The 21,997-nt window shown below is 34.8% G+C and overlaps 2 protein-coding genes across 4 annotated transcripts in view; one reads left to right on the forward strand and one right to left on the reverse strand.

Annotated features, from left to right (window-relative positions):
* Positions 1-11,144, reverse strand: part of LOC134539581 (uncharacterized) — an 828,445-nt gene extending 817,301 nt beyond the window's left edge. Inside the window, exon 1 of the mRNA XM_063381738.1 lies at positions 11,067-11,144. The gene's annotated coding sequence lies outside the window, so the exon portion shown is untranslated. The remainder of the gene's footprint in view (positions 1-11,066) is intronic.
* The window catches only part of LOC134539580 (octopamine receptor beta-2R-like), a 697,934-nt gene that overhangs the window by 269,181 nt on the left and 406,756 nt on the right, over positions 1-21,997 (forward strand). The gene's annotated exons all lie outside the window — the stretch shown is intronic.

Raw genomic sequence — 21,997 nt, forward strand, 5'->3', positions numbered from 1 at the left:
ACTGTCAGTTCGGACTGAGCAGTCCGAACAGGGTAGCTGGACTGATCGTGTGCGGAGGAGGGCCTTATACAAGTGGTAAAACAGCCTTCGGCAAGCCAATTGGGAGACACTTCACACCTCTACTGATGTCGTCATCGCCGCCAGACGGAACTCATCCGACTGTTCGTTTCAACTCGTCGCGTCGGTTCGGACACCGCCAAGGTCGAACTTATTTGGCGATTGCAAATAACATTTCCTGCTGAGTCTCAAATTACAGCTCTCTTGCTTCCTATGTGTGTGTTTAACCTCCCGGAACGAGTGAAGTCTTCACGGATACACATCGGCAAGGCCGCTCTACCACCGCAGACAGTTTGGCATACAGAAGTAAGCAGTGGCATGGGTGGGAGGCAGGATTTTAAAAAAATGAAGAAAAAAAAATTCTTTACACTTTTACAAAAAAAACATTACTAATTGCACTAACACACTGAAATATGGACCCCTCCGTAGTAGCAGTAGAAGATGTGGCTACTCACACAGTTATATACTGTATTCACTCATATTTTGCAATTTTTTTTTTCATAACTTCGGGTTAGAGGGAAATATATTTCCCAATCACCCGGCTACTTTCAGCCCCCACTGACAACACATAACAGTTGAAAATAATTTCTAGGCTGCCAGTTGATGTCCCTACAGGGATTATAAGAATACATTTTTATTTTGTTAAAATTTAATTGTTATGTGATAAATATATGTTAACTGTTGACATTTACATAGTATCCCATGCGCAGTCTTTCCCCGTTAGCAGCCTGTTGACTTAAATCTATTCGGCCATTTAGAAAGTCAAGTGTCCTTTTCCTTATTGCCACAGAATTCCGGAACCAAAATAACGCGCCGTGTGAGAAGAGATGGACGCGCCGCGATTAAAATAACTTGCCAAAAACTATCATCTTTAACGCGCGTGTAATGTTGGAGCGACAAAATTTGCGGGCGTGGCTGATATTCTGTTTGGAAAAAATTTGTTTGTTTCAATTACGATACGGGCGCGAAGTTACTGTTGATTGTAATTGATGCATTGGTAATAAAACTATTATCCGTGAATATTTGATATTTTGTTTAAACATTTCAGTAGTCAAACATTTAAATACGTTTACGTGTGACAATTTCCGTCGTGCTATTCTCATTCTAGCATTATAAAGGGTTTCACACATTGATGGTCGTAATAACATGTTTTCAACCCAGGTACTCTTGAATGCGAGTTCATAGCTATACCAAACAAGCCCATGTCTCAATTGGGCCACTTTAGGTGGTAGTAAAAATAAAATTGTCTTACAATGATTCTTCGTTTAATATCAACTGGGGACTTTTCCCAACATTCACAAGTAGATAGATCTTGTAAGATTCTAAGTGGGATTAAGTTTTGATAAGCTTGCGTAATATTTTTCATGAGGTTATCATTTAAGAAGTGCATAAATGTTTGAGGGTGTAACAATGTTAAGTTTGGTTTAGAAACGAACTTTCATCTATCAACCGTTTAAAAAAAACCTCCAAATTTGGACTAAATAAATTTTGTTTCTGAGGTAAAGTATTTTCAAGTTATTCAAATAGATACACTGTAATTTAATTTTTTTTACTTTTACAAGTATAGTCCCTGGAAACAGTGGCCAACTATATAACTTGTAAAATTGCAAGGCAGAGCTTTGTACCAATTGCAATTTTACAAAGCTCTGCTTTGTAGTTTTACAAGCTATCTATTTGGCCACTGAGTTTCAATGGATATTTCTTGTAAAATTACAAAAAAAAATTGTTTTGTGTAATCTCTTTGATTGTTTTATTTTTTATGTCAAATTTTTATTCTAAAATTTTTATCCTCCAGTAACACGAACGTCAGCAAAACTAAATGTCTTATTCACGATATAAATCAAAGGAAATTTCTTTTATAATTGGCTTCTTCGCATAAGTACAACGACGATTGGCGAAACAGAAGTTAACTTGATCATCGTAAATTTCTCTGCTCCACGCGATCAAGTGCTTCAGCAAGAGTCATTAGTCTCTAGAGGAAACCGCCCAAGCTCTGAGTCGAAGCGGAAGATCAGACCAAACAAGCTGAAATTGGACTCAAATAAGGCTTCAAAAATGCTCGCTGAACCACAAACCCACTACACCAGTAACGAGATAAGCGTTACACTTTGGAGGGAGTTCGTTGTACGGCTTCGCTAGGTAAGAAGATTTGCTGTGTCGGCCCAAATAAGACGTAGAAAAGAGAACTACTTCCCTCTATGCGCATTCAGAATATAAATAGACCGTCTCCACTGGCAGCATTTCAGACCCCGGATGTGCTTTAATTCTTGTAACTAAAATCGACAATGATAAAGCAAAAAATTGTTATGAAAACAATTATAAAGACTACCAGCATTTATACTAAGTACTTCATATACAATAAATAAATTTTTGCTTCTGGTTATGGCGTGCCCGAAGTTTCGGCACTTCTCCGTTCAATCATATTCAATGATAATTTACCAATTTACGTGACCTTAAACCAGAAGCTACGAAAAAATTAGTAGATCTTGTAAAATAAGTTTAACATATAAATATATTTTATATTATTTTTATCAAGTTCTGATATCTGTTATATTTGCTGTTTTAGTACCTGTTAACGACTATCGAATTACGATTCCCGGTGTGATAAAATTGTATTACGAAACTAGCTATTTGTTGTACCAGTTTACAATTGTTTATGATACCTACTCAAATTTACTTTAACGAAAATCTCCTACTAACAGATTCCACTATTTTCATTTTCCACTTCCATACCTATTTATTTATCATGCTACACAGATGATTAATATATTTTTTTTTTATCAGGAACTACACTTTTCCCGGCTAATAATATCTTATATCACCTATTTCAAAACTCTTAACATTTTGAGTGTGGGTTTTCGATCATAGTGCTGCTGCAGATTCTTTTAATGATAACAAAAAATAAAACAAAATAATCCTCCTCTACTTATGTTTCTGATAACACAAAAATCACAGTTCCCATTTGCCCCATGCACTTTTGCATATCATATACAAAAACTATTTTAATAGCTTTACTTCATTTTTGGAATAAACTTATTTTACGTGATTTTAGTTATTTCAATTTGGGATTAGTGACTTTCTTTCACGTGAAATAAAAGTGGTTATATTATTATGCTATGTTAGAAATTAAAGGAAATTCGCGGCCTTTTTCAAAGAATAATTTAACTAAAAATAAACGAAGACTTCTTAGAATTTCAAATAACTGAAACTTTCGCAGATACTACTCCGTATTTCGACTTCTGGTTGTATTTTTCGTTATAAACAAAGGCGGACAAAGAAAAGTGTTATTAATGCAAACTTGACCAGTTTTTTAATATTTTTTTGTTAGTGTACCATGAATATTCTTTTGCTTTTGCGAAAAAGTTAACTCAGTGTCGGTAAATAGAAAGTGAATAATTTTAAGTGTTCCTCCTCTTATTGATTCGCTGTTTAACTAAACTATCTAGTATTTAAACACCACGTCAAACATCGTCAACCACACTTAACTAACAACAAATTTTATTAATCCTGCCTGTCAACAATCAAATTAAATATTTTTTGACGTGACAACGTCTAATAAATCGATGAACGCCGGCTGCACGCACGAAAAATTATCACTCATTGTCCCGTTACACACATTGTCCCGCTACACACATTGTCCCGCTACGATGTGTCCCGTTACGTTCATTGTACGCTTGCGCCGCATCTCTCTCTCTTCCACTCGATTGGAACAACCATCGATTTGAATTTTTCGAGGCACATTAAACTTCAAACACTCCCATTCGTTTCCTAATTTTCCTATAATCGTCCTATCCTTAACAGAATAACACAGATTGGAAGAAGTTAAATAGCAAACATGTATAAAAGTTATAGTTAAAATAATTTCTTCGTTAATGTAATAAACATATTTAAATTAATGAGTGTAAATAAAAGTAAATTTATCAATTAAATTGTAGATTTAATTTCACTCCTCCTTTGTATCCATACAAAATAATAATAATTCAATAAAAATGATTCAATTTTATTCATAAAAGCATGCAATCATTTCATCAATGTTTTGTTATGACGTCAAGTTAAACTATCGTCCGTAAACCGACTTTACAGACAACCAATTTTTTTTATCTGAGTAATGTTCTATGGTTTTTGGCAACAACGAGACGATTCGTTTCCTTGTTTCATTATCATATTCATCTCAGTAATATTTCAAACAGTACAACTTTTACACACATGTCTAAACCGGGACTCGAACCCAAAACCTCTTGCAGCGAGAGCCTGTGTGCGTCCGACTACGCCACGGAGCTCAGCTCAAAAATAATCAAGCATGCTAGTTACTGCTTGAAAGCAACCTTTCCAGTAACAAATAACTGCTGATAATCCTAATACGCCGTGTACCGAACTAACAATAACATTTTCCGACTAAACTATTTTTTTTTTTTGGCCAACTTGCCTGATTACCTGATAATTATTTTCCCCCCGCCTCCCACATTTTGTTTTCTTTCACAACAAAAACCGTATATGTTAGGCCGAGTATCGGGTACATACTATAGTGAGCATAAACTAGAAGAAATCTATTTCATTGGCAAATCTATTTCATGGGCCACTACTTACAATGCCAAGCTCTTTTTGTACGACGTCATTTTGGAGTACTAGATTCCTTGATATGTTACTACACTATCCTTTTTTTCACAGACCATGAACATTTTATTTATAGCTGATTTTCTACCAAACTTTAAGTTTTTGACACAATAAAATCTTCATTCACTAACAATTTAAAGGCCTTTGTCCTTTACATGTAAAATTCCGAATAGGTAGGATCATAGTAAAAGTTAAAATACCTGGGAAATAAAAAATTATTTTAAGAAACGTGAAAATTTAGGGAAAAATTAATAACAAAAAATTGGTTGTCTGTAAAGTCGGTTTACGGGCGATAGTTTAACGTGACGTCATAACAAAACATTGATGAAATGATTGCATACTTTTATGAATAAAATTGAATAATTTTTATTGAATTATCTCTATTTTGTATGGATACAAAGAAGGAGTGAAATGAAATCTACAATTTTATTGATAAATTTACTTTTATCAAGTTTAATGTGCCTCAAAAAAGTCAAATCGATGGTTGTTCCAATCTACTGGAAGAGAGATAGATGCGGCGCAAGCGTACAATGTGCGTAACGGGACACAGCGCAACAGGATAATGTGCGTAATGGGACACTTTTTCGTGCGTGCAGCCGGCGTTCATCGATTTATTAGACGTTGTCAGGTCAACAAATGATATTGTCAAGTATCTTGTAATGTTTTGTATTTAAGCTTACAATGCAATACCCACCACAAGTAAATTATTTTCAGGATATTGAAAAATTAATACCATAATGGTTAGGATTATAGTGTTTTTGATAATAGTGTTTAAGTGAAAAATAAGCATGATAATAAATATAAATGAAACCACCGTATTCCCGAGCTTATCCCATAAGAATGTAGGGGTGGTAATGATGAAGTAGACGCCATGTTGATGAGGTCAATAACATTGTTATGAAATCGGGATGCAAATTAGTCCCGTCTTAAAGTTTGTAGCAACGTAATTTTAGACACGTGCCGGAAGAATATTGACATGATATATTTTCCAGAGCTCTCAAAAATGTTCGTTTGGACGTGAACCAACTGCATTTGTCTCCAGGGGCATAAACAACCCAATCCAAAAATAGAGGAGGAAAAGTTCTTCCACGTTGACAAAACTTGGCGCAGGAGGTGCGTTTGAACAGGACTCGTTAGCAGGCTTAAATTATGGAAAGAATCGTTTGATTTGCTCAAATACATTTATTTGGTTCACGATAAAGCTTAATTATTAAGGGAAGTGGGATGTTTGTATGATCCTGTAGGCTAGTCTTATCTCGAAAATTCCAAATTGACATTGACATATGCCTAACGAATTTTATCCATGTACAAATCACGTAATACAAAATTTTTATCACAAAAAAAAATGTTTTAACCACGCGAATTAATATTTGAACAAGTGATACTAGAATCACAATTGCGCGACGCAAGAAATCGTGTTTTTTTGAACATGCGGTTATAACTAGAACGAAAAACAAAATTATCAATTAATTGTTAAATTTTTCTTACCATTTTATATGGAACTACATGCGACCACAATCAATTTTTAAACGTTTTGAAGTGAAACTTCTTTGCTGAGGGGGCTAAATTTTTCAAGCGTTACGAAAATTCCGATCACATGACGGGAATAGTTAGGTATGTGGTGGGGGAACCGGTAGAGCAGAAGAGTGCGTCAGCGGCGACGCCACTCCAAGGCATGCGGTACGGTCGAATGGAAAGATGGTGACGGGGGGGGGGGGATAATTACGTAGTTACATTTGGTTGTAACAGCCGGAAGTGAAGACGGCAGGGGAGAAATAGAAATGACGCAGCAGTGACGGCTATGAAATTCTCGTAACGCTGCTTGTGTTATGTCGAGTCCTCAGTTTTCCTTATGGCTAACGATTGACGCTACCAAATTTATTTTATTTAACATAAAAAACATGTCTATATTTATTTATTCGTGTGGAAAAAAAGTTATTCATTTGTGTAGTTAACTTTATTCATTTATTTTCATGCTAACACTGTGATTGAAAATGTAAAAAAAGACGTATAGACTTACGAGGTTAGCTTCATAAGTGTAATTTATTTTTGGTATGTCAACTCTGTGATTTGAAATTTCAAAAGGACTAACTTGTGAGAGAGACTTTCTTTCATTTTATTCAGCTGGGGATCGAAATTTAACATTATGTATAAAGTAAAATAAAGACAGAAGCAGATAATAGATATAAAAGGGAACGTGGGAATAAACCTACAAAAGAGGCGCCAAAAAGTACCAGCAAACGAATGCGAGAGTACAGAGTGCAGAAAAAGTTTTTTTTTCAGATCATACCGCATCCTTTCTATTTTTTTATTATTAGGTATCTCTTGTTTAATTAAATATATACTAATATTTTATCTCTATCTGTTTCTATTTTTTATTATTAGGTATCTCTTGTTTAATTAAAAATATACAAATATTTTATCTCTATCTGTACCTGATAACGAAGTTTCATTTCTGTCTTGCGTGGACTCCAAGCACATATTTTTTTTTTTTGACATCTTTGAAATAAATACATAAGTAAAATAAAAATTGGTCGTTATTTCCTAAATCATTGTGCGTGAAATTATTTCAAAACTGTTACAAATAAATTAAAATAAAAAACTTTTAAAAATAAAACTTATTATTCACCAATTGACCCATATACATAGCTATTATAAAATTCTGACTGGCATTTCAATAAATCTGTGCTCACTACGCGACGGAAAAAAAAAAGTCTATTTCTGATTTCAAAGTTTGCCAGAGAATATTTTTCGCTTTGAACGTTTTTGGTTAGGAAATATTTTTGTCCTTTCACATTACTATTTTTAACAATCTTTCAATACACGCGGCTATAGGTATATTTTAAAGCATAATTACTTAAAAACTTTATGTTCACCTCAAAAAATAATATTGGTATTTTTTTTTTTTTTTTAGGGACTCATAACATTCATTTTCAAAAGGATTGATACTAAAAGTGCAGATAAGAGCAAATGCACATTACTTTACCTCGGCAGTATATTAATCCATGGAAAATCCTGTAAAAATATATCTTTTTTTTAATTTTCATTTCATATTGTAGAGTAATTTTTTATAGATCCTTCGAATTACTATTACTACATTATTATTCTTAAAAGTAAAGCCTCTACTTTCAACATATTTTTCGATAAAAATTTATATTTTGAAAATTTTTAAAACAAGTCATATTTTTAATAAAAAATTGTATTACGGTGAAAATATAAAATAAGCGCTCATTGGAAACAAATAGTTTTAATTAAAAAAAATTGTGGTTTTCGATTAAGTTTTACTTGTCCCAAATAAACGAATATTGGTTTTTTAAAAATAACTGACCAAACAAACGTTCACACCTGCTTACATTATTTTTCATATAGCTAAGCTTACACGAACTAACCAATCGTTCACGCCAGTTTGCAGTACTTTTTATCAAGCAAAGCTTATTTAAACCACCACTCACAAGATTTAACATTATATTAAAAATTTCTATCCGTAACTAACCTCCCGTTAAAAATTATCAACTACTAGACATATCACAATAACAATTTAACCAATCTTCAAATATAATGAGACGTTCTCAAAAATGCCCTTTTCAGAATTTTTCTTTTTTTTCTTTACGGAATATAGTCTAAAAACGTAAGCAAATCTTTCAGTAGTACTAGCCATAGATGTGTACATTCTAAAGATTCTAACGAGAATATTCGTATGTTTTCATGTTGCAAATATATTTAAAATACGAAACTCGCACACGAAATTTAACGTGGAATTCAATAAAATAATGCCGCGCGTGATAAATATAAGCAAATTGATTTTTTTAACTAAATTTCTGGACGCGAATTAAACGTAGTTTACGTACCTACCGGTAGAATCGCTGCCAGAGCAGCTACATCTACTATCGAATAATTATATTTGCAGAATGAAATTTTAAATTTTATAAGGTAAAGGCTCCTATAAAAGCGAATATATTTGGGGAAAAAATACTTATCACTGGCTTGGGACGTTATTTTCAACAAGGATTATTATTTTAATACTGCCCATCTTGTTAAAATTCATTGGACAGTTAATACTATTAAAATGTTTTACTTTGGCTTTGTAAAAATTGGTTCGCGCAATCTGCCACAGATGGAAGCACCGTCCGCTCTCCTTTCACGAAATTACTCCTTCCGAATGCAGTATACCGAAAGCTAAGATGTTGTTACACATGAATAGATTCATATAAAAACCAGCTAGAAAGCAACGTGATTATCCTCAAAAGACATGACCTCCATCGTATCCTGCAACTCAAAAGCACAGACCCACTGGAAACGGGCTCAAGTGTACACGAGTCTTTCTGCCGACGAAAGGTACAACGTACTCCACGCTCGAAGTCCCCGTCTCTCACGAACGGTTATAAAATTTAAAGTGGGTAGTCGTGCCACAACGACTTCTTTCTAGTCATTTCTCTTAGTTACAGGTTTTTCCAGTTGTAAATAAAACATCAAAATGAAGACATAAATCCATAGTGTTTGTGAAGCAAAGCTGTATAATTAACAAAAAAAAAAAGTTATTTTCAAAATATTTTCTCAACTGTGATGGACATTCTTCCCAACAGAAAAATTTCTGAGTAACATATAAAATTTATTTTAAAGTAAAAATTTAAAAGAAAAAGGCGGGTGAATGTATTTGTGATTTTAAAAAGGAAAATAACGCAAATATTTTTATTTTAAATTTATTTTATGTACAGCGTTGACGTAAACAGGATACGCAATAAGAAAAAAATTACCGTTGCGGTATATTTCTGTACATTTAACACTACACTATTTCATTTGTTGATGTGACAAATTTTAAAAAATATCTTTAAAAGAATTTTACTAAGTGTGATATAGTTGCTGTAAAATGGCCCGCAAGTAAAAACAATTACAAACACTTGCACCACCTTGTACATCCTATATATATATATATATATATATATATATATATTTATATATATATATATATATATATATATATTTATATATATATATTTATATATATATAATCTTTGAAAGATTTGTGCAAAGGGAGTGCATGACTTTATGTATGTCCAAAAGCTAACATCAAGTCATATATACATAGACTTGCCATAAGTCCCGGTTTCGCCGGGACAGTCCCGGATATACTGGGTTGTCCCGGTGTCCCGCCTGGTTGTTGAAATTGTCCTGGTTTAGATTCAGGGCACAGTTTCTTGGAAATAATTGAGCAAAATTATTAGATCAGAGAATGATTAATCTGCTCTTGTGTGATCAGTAACATTTTGGTAAGTAACACAGTAATACAAATTTACAGAAGTCGGCAGCAGAGAAGTCCGTTGGAGGCGAAGTGCCTGGAGTGATGAACGGGGTTTGATGCATGAGTCCACAGTCCGCAGTTTGATGGTGTGCAAAGTTAACTTCACACTTAGCTGCAATTAATTTTATGAAAAAATTAAAGAGAAGAAGGACTTATTGAGAAAGGTTCACTCAAGTGAAAAATACGAGTGGTACAACAAGTAGAAAACTGTTTTGTTTTGTAAAAATATCATGTTTGTGTACCATTATGAATAAAATAACAAAGATTATCTTTTCTATATTTTAAGTGTTTTTTACATTACTGTTTTCATAATCCCCCCCCCCCCCCACACCCCCCGAAACCGACATCCCTAAAACCTAAAGTAAAAAAGACAGAACTATCCCGGTTGGTCCGTGGAAAAATATGGCAACCCTATATATACATAACCTTAGTAAATATATATTTAAAATATATGTAACAGAACAGCAAATTCAAGAGAGGTAATGTGTTAAATTTGCATAGGTAGCCCTTAACTGTTAGTAATGACAAGAAAAAATTAAAACATGGCGTGCGAGACTCCAACTTAGGAGTTCGTGGGGCCCACGGTGGTTTAATGGGTCAGAATACGCGCCTACCCCGAGTAACGAAACGAGGCGGACATTGCTACGAGTTGTTGAAAATATTCACTCAACCTATTTACGCCACCAATGAATGTTTCAGTCTCATTTCATCTCCTCTAACGTTTGACGGTTCTTCCCACGTCTATGCAGGCAAGTATGAAAGGAGAAGCAAGACATGTAATCACGCATAAATAACGTAACATAGAAATGGAAGAGACTGATGACTATAAAACTAAAAGAACTGAGAAATAAGAATATCAAGAAACCACTTCATATTACGACCGTTGCAATGCCCCCGGAAGGCGATTTTTAGGAGTGTTTTAATGTAAAGAAATGGCAATTACATGCGTAATATAGATATTAATGTAAAGCCTAGTCAGATATTACATCTTGAAGAAAGGAGATATTAGAAATTTAAAGCCAACTAGAATGGATATGTGGTGTAATCATACATTCAGTCGTTCGTCCAGCCGTTCAATATCCGTGCTTCACCTTACCTTTGTTCCTTTGTTACTCCGACTAGTCGTCACCTGCTTGCTGTGTAGCCGCGAGCATAAGCCCGCCTGCCCAGCGAAGAAGCGTACGCGGTACTGTCACGTGCAGGAAGTCGTTGTTGCGATCGCACGAACGCGAGCGCACACCAACACACACACACACACACACGTACGCGCATGCAGACAGCCCAAAAAGTGGCCCGTCAAAACGGCCGGGCCGCGTAAACGCGACGTTGCCAGCTCGCAGGAGGAAAAAAAAACAAAACCACCATCCTGCCCGTGGAAGGTCTGCATTGCTGGCTCCAGCGCGCCAGACGTGGGAAGCCTAAGATGTACATCAAGTTCTGTCCCTGCCCGAACACGCCCGAATATTCACCTTTGGCCAACCGCGGGTTTATTTAAATATATTTATATTTCTCTGTTTATTTTAATGTAGCTATACTAACCTTATTAACAGTCCATTGTGTTTTAATGTAGCTAACCTAACCGACCACTTTTAATATTTGAATTCATTTTTCCTGCGCAAAAATAAAACAAATCCCGAAGGTGAATATTCGGGCGTGTTCGGGCAGGGACAGAACTTGATGGACATCTTAAGCTTCCCCGCCAGACGTACGTAAATATCCGTACATGCCCAAAAGTTTTAATGTCTAAAGCAAATACGTTCGGAATTTCTGCCAGGTACACGGAATATGCGAAAAATTTTAAATGCGGACAGATAAAGATGAATCGAAAAAATATATCACCATGATTTCATGCGTTGGAATGTTTTATTTCCTGGAAAATAACGATTAGTTCAGCCTTCAGCATAAACTAAATCGGAGTTTATAAGTAGGTTCGGTGGCGTAATCTTTGTTTATACCCAGTTATTATATTTTTTGTTATAATAGTTGTATAAATATGGTTTTTACTGGTATCCTCCTTTCCAAAATTTTAAAATTTTATTTTGATGTGCAACTTTTTAGCTCACGGTATACGGCATTTGGTAGAAAATGTTTTGTAAATCCTACGAAAGTCAAGGATTGAAATGTGTTACAGCCATTGTGCTGCCATCTGTGGCGGATGGCGCGAATCGGATTTCACAAATACAAAGTGGAAAATTAAAGTATTGACTTCCTTATGAAATATAACAAGATGGGTAGTAATTTATTAAAAATTCCTTGTCAAAAATCAGGTCCAAATTCGGAGGTTCGAATTTTTTCAAGTCTTTTTCGCTTTTACCGGAGCCGACTCTGTCTATAGTATAGAATTTTGCTCTGCAAATCCAATTATTCGATTGTCGACGTAGCTGCCCGCAGCGAAATCAAGCGGCGGGTGCGAAAACTAAGTGAGATCGCAACCAGTAATGTTGTTGAAAACACAGTTTTAGTATATTTGTCACGCTTGGAATTTATCAAAGGAATTCTACGTTAAATTTTACGTCCGAGTTCCGTGTTATTAGAGTTATTGCAACATGAGAACACGTGATTTTGACCGTTATCGAGGTTAGATGTTACACATCTCTGCTGAGTAGGTACAGGAAGACTGGCTCACAATTTTTTTTTATTGAATATTTGGATATTTATTTTTCAGGATTCAGTTCTGTCGGTATGGAATTTTTTTTTGTTGGAATGGAAATTTTCATTTGTAATGCGGAAATTTTACAGAGACTTGTTGGCAACACTGGCTAGCTTTTTCATCGAGTACCTACTTAATCCCGATGGTGACTCCAAATTCGAGCACAGTGCAGCCTGATCAAAAGCTTTATTTATTTTACACCATTACTGACGCGAACAAAATATTTTGATCTTTCACTCTCATCACTTCAGTAACGTATGCGCGTGCAAATTCGCTAACGCGAATGAGTTTGCACATTTCTATCGCTACGCAGGCGCGACGTAAATGAGCGTTTGAATTTTGTTTGTTTGTAAATCTTATAAATATTGTATAAAACCTTTGTCTGAAACAATTTTTGACATAACTTACCATACTGCAAGGAGTTAAAAAAAAATTAAGGGTTGGTGGACAAAAATTCATAATTCCCTTAGTAAGCACATCATTTATTCCGTTAATATTGTTTATAGATCCTATAATTATTTTCTACAAGTCTTGTTTGAAATTATATGTATAACATATATATATGAACAGAGACTTGTTTAAACTGCCGTTCCAAAATTTGTCTTGAATGACGTAACAGAAAATTATTTCCGAATGCAGAAGACTGAGATTAACTGCTGTGTCCCAGAAGTGTTTTTCCATGAAAATCGTCTCAGATTTTCCAATTTCCAAAAAACTACTACCGATAATGAACGTATCATTTTGCCACTGCTGTACGAACAACAGTGTTTTGAAACTTCTTCATTTGTTCGTCGGTTTTTCCTAAGAAAACATAATGTGTTGCTCTGTAAACGATATTGTCTTTGGGAAAAATATAAAATTTGAGAACAGGTTCATGACGTGGACGTTGCCTCTCTGTCGGCGGGCCTTCAAGTTGTCTCAGTCAACCGACAGAGTTGTGAAGAGTTACCCGAGCGACGCAGGTCACAGCTGGAGAGACGGCACAGGAGTTGGCGCGGTGTCGCCCAGCAGGTCGTACCTGACGCCCACACACTCCGAGGTACAAGTCACATCCCGAAAATACCAAAGATTAAGGTATCACAGCCTTTAATTGTGATTTGCTGGCATGGACACCGCAAGGAACAAGGAGATACAAAGAGATCGCATCCCAAAATACCAAAGCTTACAGTGTCCCACACTTTCATACTGATTTCCTGGCATGGATACCGCAAGGAACAAGGAGATACAAAGAGATAACATCCCAAAATACCAAAGCTTAAGGTATCACAACCTTTCATTGTGATTTCCTGGCATGGACACGGCAAGGAACAAGGAGATTCAAAGAGATCACATCCCAAAATACCAAATCTTAAAGTGTCCCACCCTTTCATACTGATTTTTTGGCGTGGACACCGCAAGGAACAAGGAGATACAAAGAGATCGCATCCCAAAATACCAAAGCTTAATGTGTCCCACCCTTTCATACTGATTTCCTGGCATGGACACCGCAAGGAACAAGGAGATACAAAGAGATCGCATCCCAAAATACCAAAGCTTAATGTGTCCCACCCTTTCATACTGATTTCCTGGCGTGGACACCGCAAATAACAAGGAGATACAAAGAGATCGCATCCCAAAATACCAAAAGCTTAATGTGTCCCACCCTTTCATACTGATTGCCTGGCATGGACACCGCAAGAAACAAGGAGATACAAAGAGATCGCATTCCAAAATACCAAAGCTTAATGTGTCCCACCCTTTCATACTGATTTCCTGGCATGGACACCGCAAGGAACAAGGAGATACAAAGAGATCGCATCCCAAAATACCAAAGCTTAATGTGTCCCACCCTTTCATACTGATTTCCTGGCGTGGACACCGCAAATAACAAGGAGATACAAAGAGATCGCATCCCAAAATACCAAAAGCTTAATGTGTCCCACCCTTTCATACTGATTGCCTGGCATGGACACCGCAAGAAACAAGGAGATACAAAGAGATCGCATTCCAAAATACCAAAGCTTAAAGAGTCCCACCCTTTCATACTGATTGCCTGGCGTGGACACTGCAAAAAACAAGGAGATACAAAGAGATCGCATCCCAAAATACCAAAGCTTAAAGTGTCCCACCCTTTCATACTGATTGCCTGGCGTGGACTCCGCAAGGAACAAGGAGATACAAAAATGATCACATCCCACAGCGCGGTGTCGCCGTCGACCCCCGGGTGAAGCGGTATTTCTGGTGCAGATGCGGGAGGCCCGCCCCAGCATCACGGCGGGGACACCCGTCCAAGAGAGTCCCACGCTCTCCCGCGCGTGTGGGGCAGAGCATTAGGCGATCTTCCAGCGGACGCCAAACCACTCGGCCCGGCGCGTGGGACGCCCCTGCGGATGTGGTGGGCCGCCCTGGCGTCGAAACAGCAACTCCCGAGCGTGAAAAAAAAAAAAAAGTTGACACCAGCCAACAGAACCAATGTACAAAGTGACTAATCTTCGAGTACTCTGCAAGAGTCGTGTAACATCTAAACCTCTGTAACGAGCAAATGCTTGTGTTCTCATGTTGCAAATACACTTAAAATTAAAAACTCTTGACACGAAATTTAATTTAGAATTATTTCAAATAATGCCGAAATATACGAAAATTGTGTTTTCAGATACATTTCTGTACGCGAACCACACGTAGTTTCCTCTCCCGCCGTTAGAATTCGCTGCCGCAGCAGCTAAGTCGACCATCGAATCATTTGATTTACAGGAGGGAAATTTAAAAAAAAAATATTTTGAAACGGCTCCGATTAAAGCGAAAAAAATTTGAAAAATTTGATAAACCCTTTGTTTTGGACGTAGATTTTGACAAGGAATTTTATTAAAATACTGCCCATCTTATTAAAATTCACTTAATAGCTGATACTATAAAGTGGTTGGCACCATCTTCCACCGAGATGACAGCACCGTGGTTACACATTTCTATTCCATGCAACTTACGTTCCATTCTCGAAATTACTCCCACCAAATTCCGTATACTTAGAGCTTAGACGACACTCTTCAAACCTTTTGGTCAAAATGCGAGTTCAACTTTACCGTAATGGCACAACGTGATTTCGTTAAATAGCTAAACTTGATAATATTTTCTGGCGTAAGAGCTATTAAGTAATAACTGGTTTAAGTTGGTAGATATTTAACAAATAATACCAACTTCAGTCTTTAAAATTGTGCAACTTCAGGGAAATATTTACCTTGTTTTTTGTCTCATGGCCACTATAGATCCCAAAACTATTGTCCACATAACAGTTAATATTTACCACTTTATGGATACAATAACTGCTATAATTTCACGCAAAATTCTTAAAACTGGTATATTTAATATAAAAATTGTTTTGCACAAAGACGTTCTAGTCTGGTTTTAAGAATTTGCAAGCAGTTTCTGCAGAGTTCTTTAGATTCTAGAAGCATCAAAAATATTCCAAGATGCGTTGCTGCTAATTCATGTTCACTAAATGATCTAGATGAATATCCAAAGATGCATTTGAGCAAACCTCCTTCAGTGCAGAAATTTACCCGCACCTGTAAGCCAGGCCGTAAAGAATTTTTGATACAAATGTTAAGAGTGGCGATTAGTCTCCGTGATTGAGTGAATAAGGGTTTAATATATCGTGACTTTGGGGAGTTAGTGCAATGAAAAGTGGTAAAATTTAATAAATAATTCATACAATTCTTTGGACATACGCCATTGAAGTGTTGCACTGTTTGTCATTAAAAAACTTCAAGAATGCAAAATAAAAATGAAAACATAAATCATAGATAACAAGCTTAAATACCTGATATCAAACATTAGATATCAGACAGCACAAAATATTCTGTTGAAGGAATTTAGTCATGAAAAATTAACAACACAGTCTAACAACGGCGAGACAGTTTCAACAAAAAAACTGTTGAGGCAGACCAACGGCTACCTTGGAAAACACAACTAACAGAAGAAAACAAAGCTGATACTTATCAGGTATTGGCATAGGAAACATAATATGTTCTTCTGTGCTGTCGTCCTTGTGTTGTCTACGATTCCTTTTTAGTTATCATCGTATGGTTCGTCTGTTTAGAGTTGTTTTTTTTATGGTTCGTCGTTTTTTGTCCTTTGTGTTAGTTAGTGTTGTTATATTTTCACGAGTAAATTACTTAAAATATTATTCTGTCTAATACTTAAAGTTTTGCATCAGCTTGTATATGTTTGTTCTCTTATTATTTTGTTTCTTGAATTTTTTCCATGACAAACAGTGAAAAACTCCAATGACGTATGTCCAAAGAATTATATTGTACAAATTTACCCATTGCAAGTATCATTTAACGTATGGAAATGAAGCATCGACAGAATTTATTTGTAAAAAAAATTACCGAATTGCATCTATAAAACGTACGGCAACGATGTCCAGGTTTCCTACTTATAAAGAATCCAACGTTTAAAAATTAAAAAAAAAAAAAAGTGTCTTTTTTACAGAAATTTTTACAACACATAATTTTATAAGAATTTTTTGTATTCAACTGAACATTAGTAGATGGGGCCAAAAGTGTAACAAAAAATACAAATAACATTTCTTGTAGCAAATTGATGTTTTAAATCGTAATTTAAATCACGCGTAAAATATTTTATAGAATTTATAACCTGAGTGCTTGAACTCTCTGTTCGCCTTGTATACATAGCATCAAAAGTAGGACAATAATTTTCGAGTATGATTTCTTAATGAATTAATCCAAGCATTTGCTGGTAAAGCATTTTCTTAAAATATCTATGATAAGTAATTCTGGTAACATTCTTTTTCTTGGCACTATTTATACCTGAATGTCTCTTTACGCCTAGGCCTGAAGGCTCACCACCTTACCACATAGGAAGGGAGGTGATACATTAAATGGGGCATATTATAAACTGTACAATATTTAAACTTACAGAGACAAGCCCTACTCGCACACAGAATTGAAGAGGCTTTTAAGTCTCCGAAGTTCTTAACGACTTTCCACTCACTTTTGCACCTTGCTTTTTGTGGCGGAGTGCTACTCAACTTGCAATAATTTCGCAACTCGATCGTTATTCATTACGCGGAATTCTGTTCCCGTCAAAAGAATGCTCCGAGCCCCATCCCCACACGAAGTCATAATGGCGCGTCGTCTAACTCCGTGCTTCCATTCACTACTCAAAATCACATTCATCATAATTTTGGCCACGAAACAAAACACGCTGAAAAGATATATGTTCCAGGCACGAGATGAAGAGAACAGGAGAGACTGGCGTGAAATGATTTATGTGCTTCTAGGAAAAAAAAATATTTGTTATGAAAATTTTCCGTTCTCATTTTTCAAAGAGCTGCAACTTGACAGTTCTTGTGATACTCGTAAAATTGAAAAAAATAATAATAATAATTACACATATGGCAAAGATATTTAAACCACCACCGTTCTGAATTCCATACACTTATCTAGGCTAACGTCTTGCATGAAAATTCCAGCACTTTTAACATGTACCCATAAATTTAAAAAAAAATTTATCCTATATTTATTAAGAGGTAACACTGCTTACTTTAAGATACTTAATATAACAATCGTAGCAACTGTTTCAATTCGTGATCTCTGGGCGAAGCGACGTTAAAAAGTGAGATTTTTTTTGCTCTGTTAGGAAATTCTTACTAACTTACTATGTCTAAGGTATGAGATGGATTACACGATGGTATTATTCGTATACCATCGGTGCACAGTAGAGAAGTCCGCGCGACAAGGAAAATTTTCAAATACTAAATCCGGGCGAATTAAAGAGAACATTAGCAATAATTCGATAATGTGTTGAAACCGTGATTAAACGTTACAGTATCAAAAATCCAGTAAGCCATTAAAATATTTTTATTTAATCGCAAGTAATAACCGTTTCATGAAGCCTGCAATGTTTGTGGGTGTTCCACTTTCTTGGGATCAAGCTTTCCGAGGTCGGTAACTGCTCCTAAATACCCGCCCCTCCACCCCTGCCCAGCGAAACCAATCCAGTTAACTACCAGGTTTTTCTACGGAGAGAAAGGGGATTAACTCGTCTGCCTTGATTGAGTGTGGCATGAAAACCAGTTAACTGCAGCGCACCGTGCAGACAGATTGGAAACACGTGCTGGTTCGGCACACCCTCGCTAAACGGTTTTAATACATTTTTTGGACAAACGTTATTTCTGGTTACACTGAATGTCGTAGAGAAACATCAATAACGGACAATCAAAAATTGTGAGTGAGTCTTTCAGTGCTCGCCAGAAATGTGAAAAATCTAACATCGGTAGCGAGAAAATTCCTGTGTTCTCATGTTGCAAATACACTAATAATAAGAAACTTTTACACGATATTTAACGTAGAATTCTCAAAAAATAAAGCCTAGTCTGATAAATATACGCAAATTTTGTTATCAACAAAATTTCTGACAGCGAATCACACGTAGTTCCCGCTCCCACCGCTAGAATTCGCTGCCGGAGCAGCTACGTCGACATTCGAATCAATCCTTTTGCACAGGGAAATGTTAACTATATAATGAAACGGCTTTGATCAAACCGAAAGACTTGAAAAAAATACTAAACACCGGATTTGGAATTTATTTTCGACAAGGATTTTCTTTAAATACTGCCCATCTTGATAAAATTTATTAAACAGTTAAAACTTTAAAGTTTCCCTTTGGCTTTGTGAACTTTGGTTCACGCCATGCGCCATTGATGGCAGCACCCTGGTTACACATATCCGTTCCATGCGAATTCCGTTTCATCCACGAAATTACTACTACTAATTGCTGTATATCGATAGCTAAGATGTTACACATCAAAAAACTTCATTCTATGAAACCATGTTGAGTTTAGACTGTAGTGAAATGAATTCACGAAATATCCTTGGCTTTAGTTACTGTGAGTACAGTGAGACCTCTTAAAAACTCAATTTTCACAAGGTTTACATACAAATTTTGAAATAGCAAAATTTTGCGGTTTGTGACTAGAGAACGCCGACCTTACACTCTGACATGACCACTTCTGACATCGATTTACATCACTGGTGTTTTAGGCACGCATATTTTTGCATTAAGGCTTACTATATGATAGTGAATACTTGAAAATTTCTCCCCATTAGTCACATAAAATACATTATAATAACATTCTTGGTTCTTTTTTAACTATTTATTTTAACATAAACTAATTAGAATCTAATCTATGATTTCCTGCAATATCCTGAGCAAATAGGTAAGTGGTTTATCTATAAACATTGTTTTAATATTTAAAAAAATGGTTACGTTTACTTATATACGCGCGTGAGAAGTTATACTTCTTTGGCATCATTGAAAATAGTTTTTAATTGCATGCAAATAATTAATTACAACAAAATAATGAAAGGGCTGGAAAAAGATAGTCAACACAGTCAATAAAGTTCAGTTTAAATTTGAAAAATTAAATAAATAAAATTTAGAGTATAATAAATATACATGATATAATTTGTACTAAATATTATAAGATTTTTAATTATAAATATTTATTATTGATTATTTAATATTTTAAATAAAATAAATATATTAAATAATAAATTCAAAAATTTAATTTAAGTTTATTCTCTTTTAAATATTTATTATTTTCTTAATTTAATATTCGCTTTTGATTTTTATCAAAAAGTTTTCAAAAATTTGTTCATTTATTTTTATAAATATTTATTATTTATTCAATTTAATAATGAATATTAAAAATTAATATTTTAATTTGATGTTAGATTTTAATTTTTATCACAAATTTTTTATTAATTTATTTTTGCAAATTTTAAATAACCAATAATACATATTTAACATTAATAATTTAAAAATATTTAGTATTAATTATATTAAATAATATTTTAATTTATATCAATAAATAATACATACGGAGAGTTAACCTCAATTATATTGGAGCACTTGAAAAAGTATATAAACACAATTTTTTTTACTAATATTTACGAATAGAAAATAATATTAATCAAAATATTAAATTTAAATCACTACTGAATATAATTTATTAGCACATATATAATTCGCACTAGTATGAAACTAAAACACGTGTTGTGAATGTAGAAACTAGAAACATGTGGATAAATATTATAAATATGAAAACAGTGATCAGAGGCGACGAGCGTGCCAACAGGCGCAACTAATAGAGGTTCTATTTCTACTTTGTTGGTAGCTTTTTTTCGAGATTTAATGAGCGCTTTAGCGGGCAGCTTTAACCTGTTAATTTTGTGTTACAGTTGCGCGCGCATCTTAAAATTTCACTCTCATAATTTTTTCATAACGCGCCTAAAGAAGTATAACTTCAAAAAGTCAAATTATTGCAAATCATAAAATTGTGGACTACATACTTCATATATATATATATATATATATTTGGTATTTGGAGAAATTCCAAGATAAAGAAAGGTCCTTTTTTCATTTTAATCAGCTTTGGGCTGTTTTTTTTTTTGGGGGGTGGGGGTGGGGGGGAGGGTTCATTAGGTCGAAGATCAGCATAGTGATTAGCATTTTCGAAAAAAAATTTTCTCAATAGAAAATTTCAATTTTTTATTAATTGCTAATTTTTATGACGCTTTATACATAGCCGACAGTACTGTTTATAACTTGTCACTGCCACTGTGAAAATTTGCTTTTTAGTGCTCAATGCATTCTAAAAAAATTTCCCCCAACATTACCTTCATTATATTATTAGGGTAAAAACGATTACTTGTTTTTAAAGTTAATACTTGATATAAAAAAACATGTGTATATTAACTGTTAGACATTGCATAACCCTTATCCCGTACATTTAGATTTATAAACGTTAATTGTTTCAGAGCATTTTTATTTCTCTTTGAGTGTGCTTTTAATTGTTGTGTTAAAACACGTATTATCTTGTTGCAAATGAGGTGGGATTTAACAATAAATTCTTTAATTGAGAAACTCTAACATAGAATCGAAAAAAATACCAGGAAAAAACAGAGAGAATTTATCGCTTTGGCGTGGAGCCCGAAATATATCCTGTTACATGAATAATGTAGAAATCTTTCTAATAAATCAGTGCACAATACCTAATGAGATGTGTAAATGCAGTTTAGGCATAAATAAGATTTTATATTGGTCGTGAATAAAGTGTTGAAAATCGTTTATAAACTGATGAAATCGACTTATTAAATTATACTTCAGAAATAGAGATTTTTCAATGCGTGTTTTTGTGGATTCATGCCAAATATCTTTCCCAGTGGTGCTCCGTAATATAAAATTATACGTTCATGAGTGGCCGGCCCAATATAAAGAACAATTACTTTTGCATGTGGTCTTACAGTTTTGTCTTGTGGTTTTAAAACAATATTTTTTTGTTATTTTAAATCTATTGTTACGAACGTGAGCAAGGC

The sequence above is a fragment of the Bacillus rossius genome, chromosome 15 (genome assembly GCF_032445375.1).
Source record: "Bacillus rossius redtenbacheri isolate Brsri chromosome 15, Brsri_v3, whole genome shotgun sequence".
NCBI lineage: Eukaryota > Metazoa > Arthropoda > Insecta > Phasmatodea > Bacillidae > Bacillus > Bacillus rossius.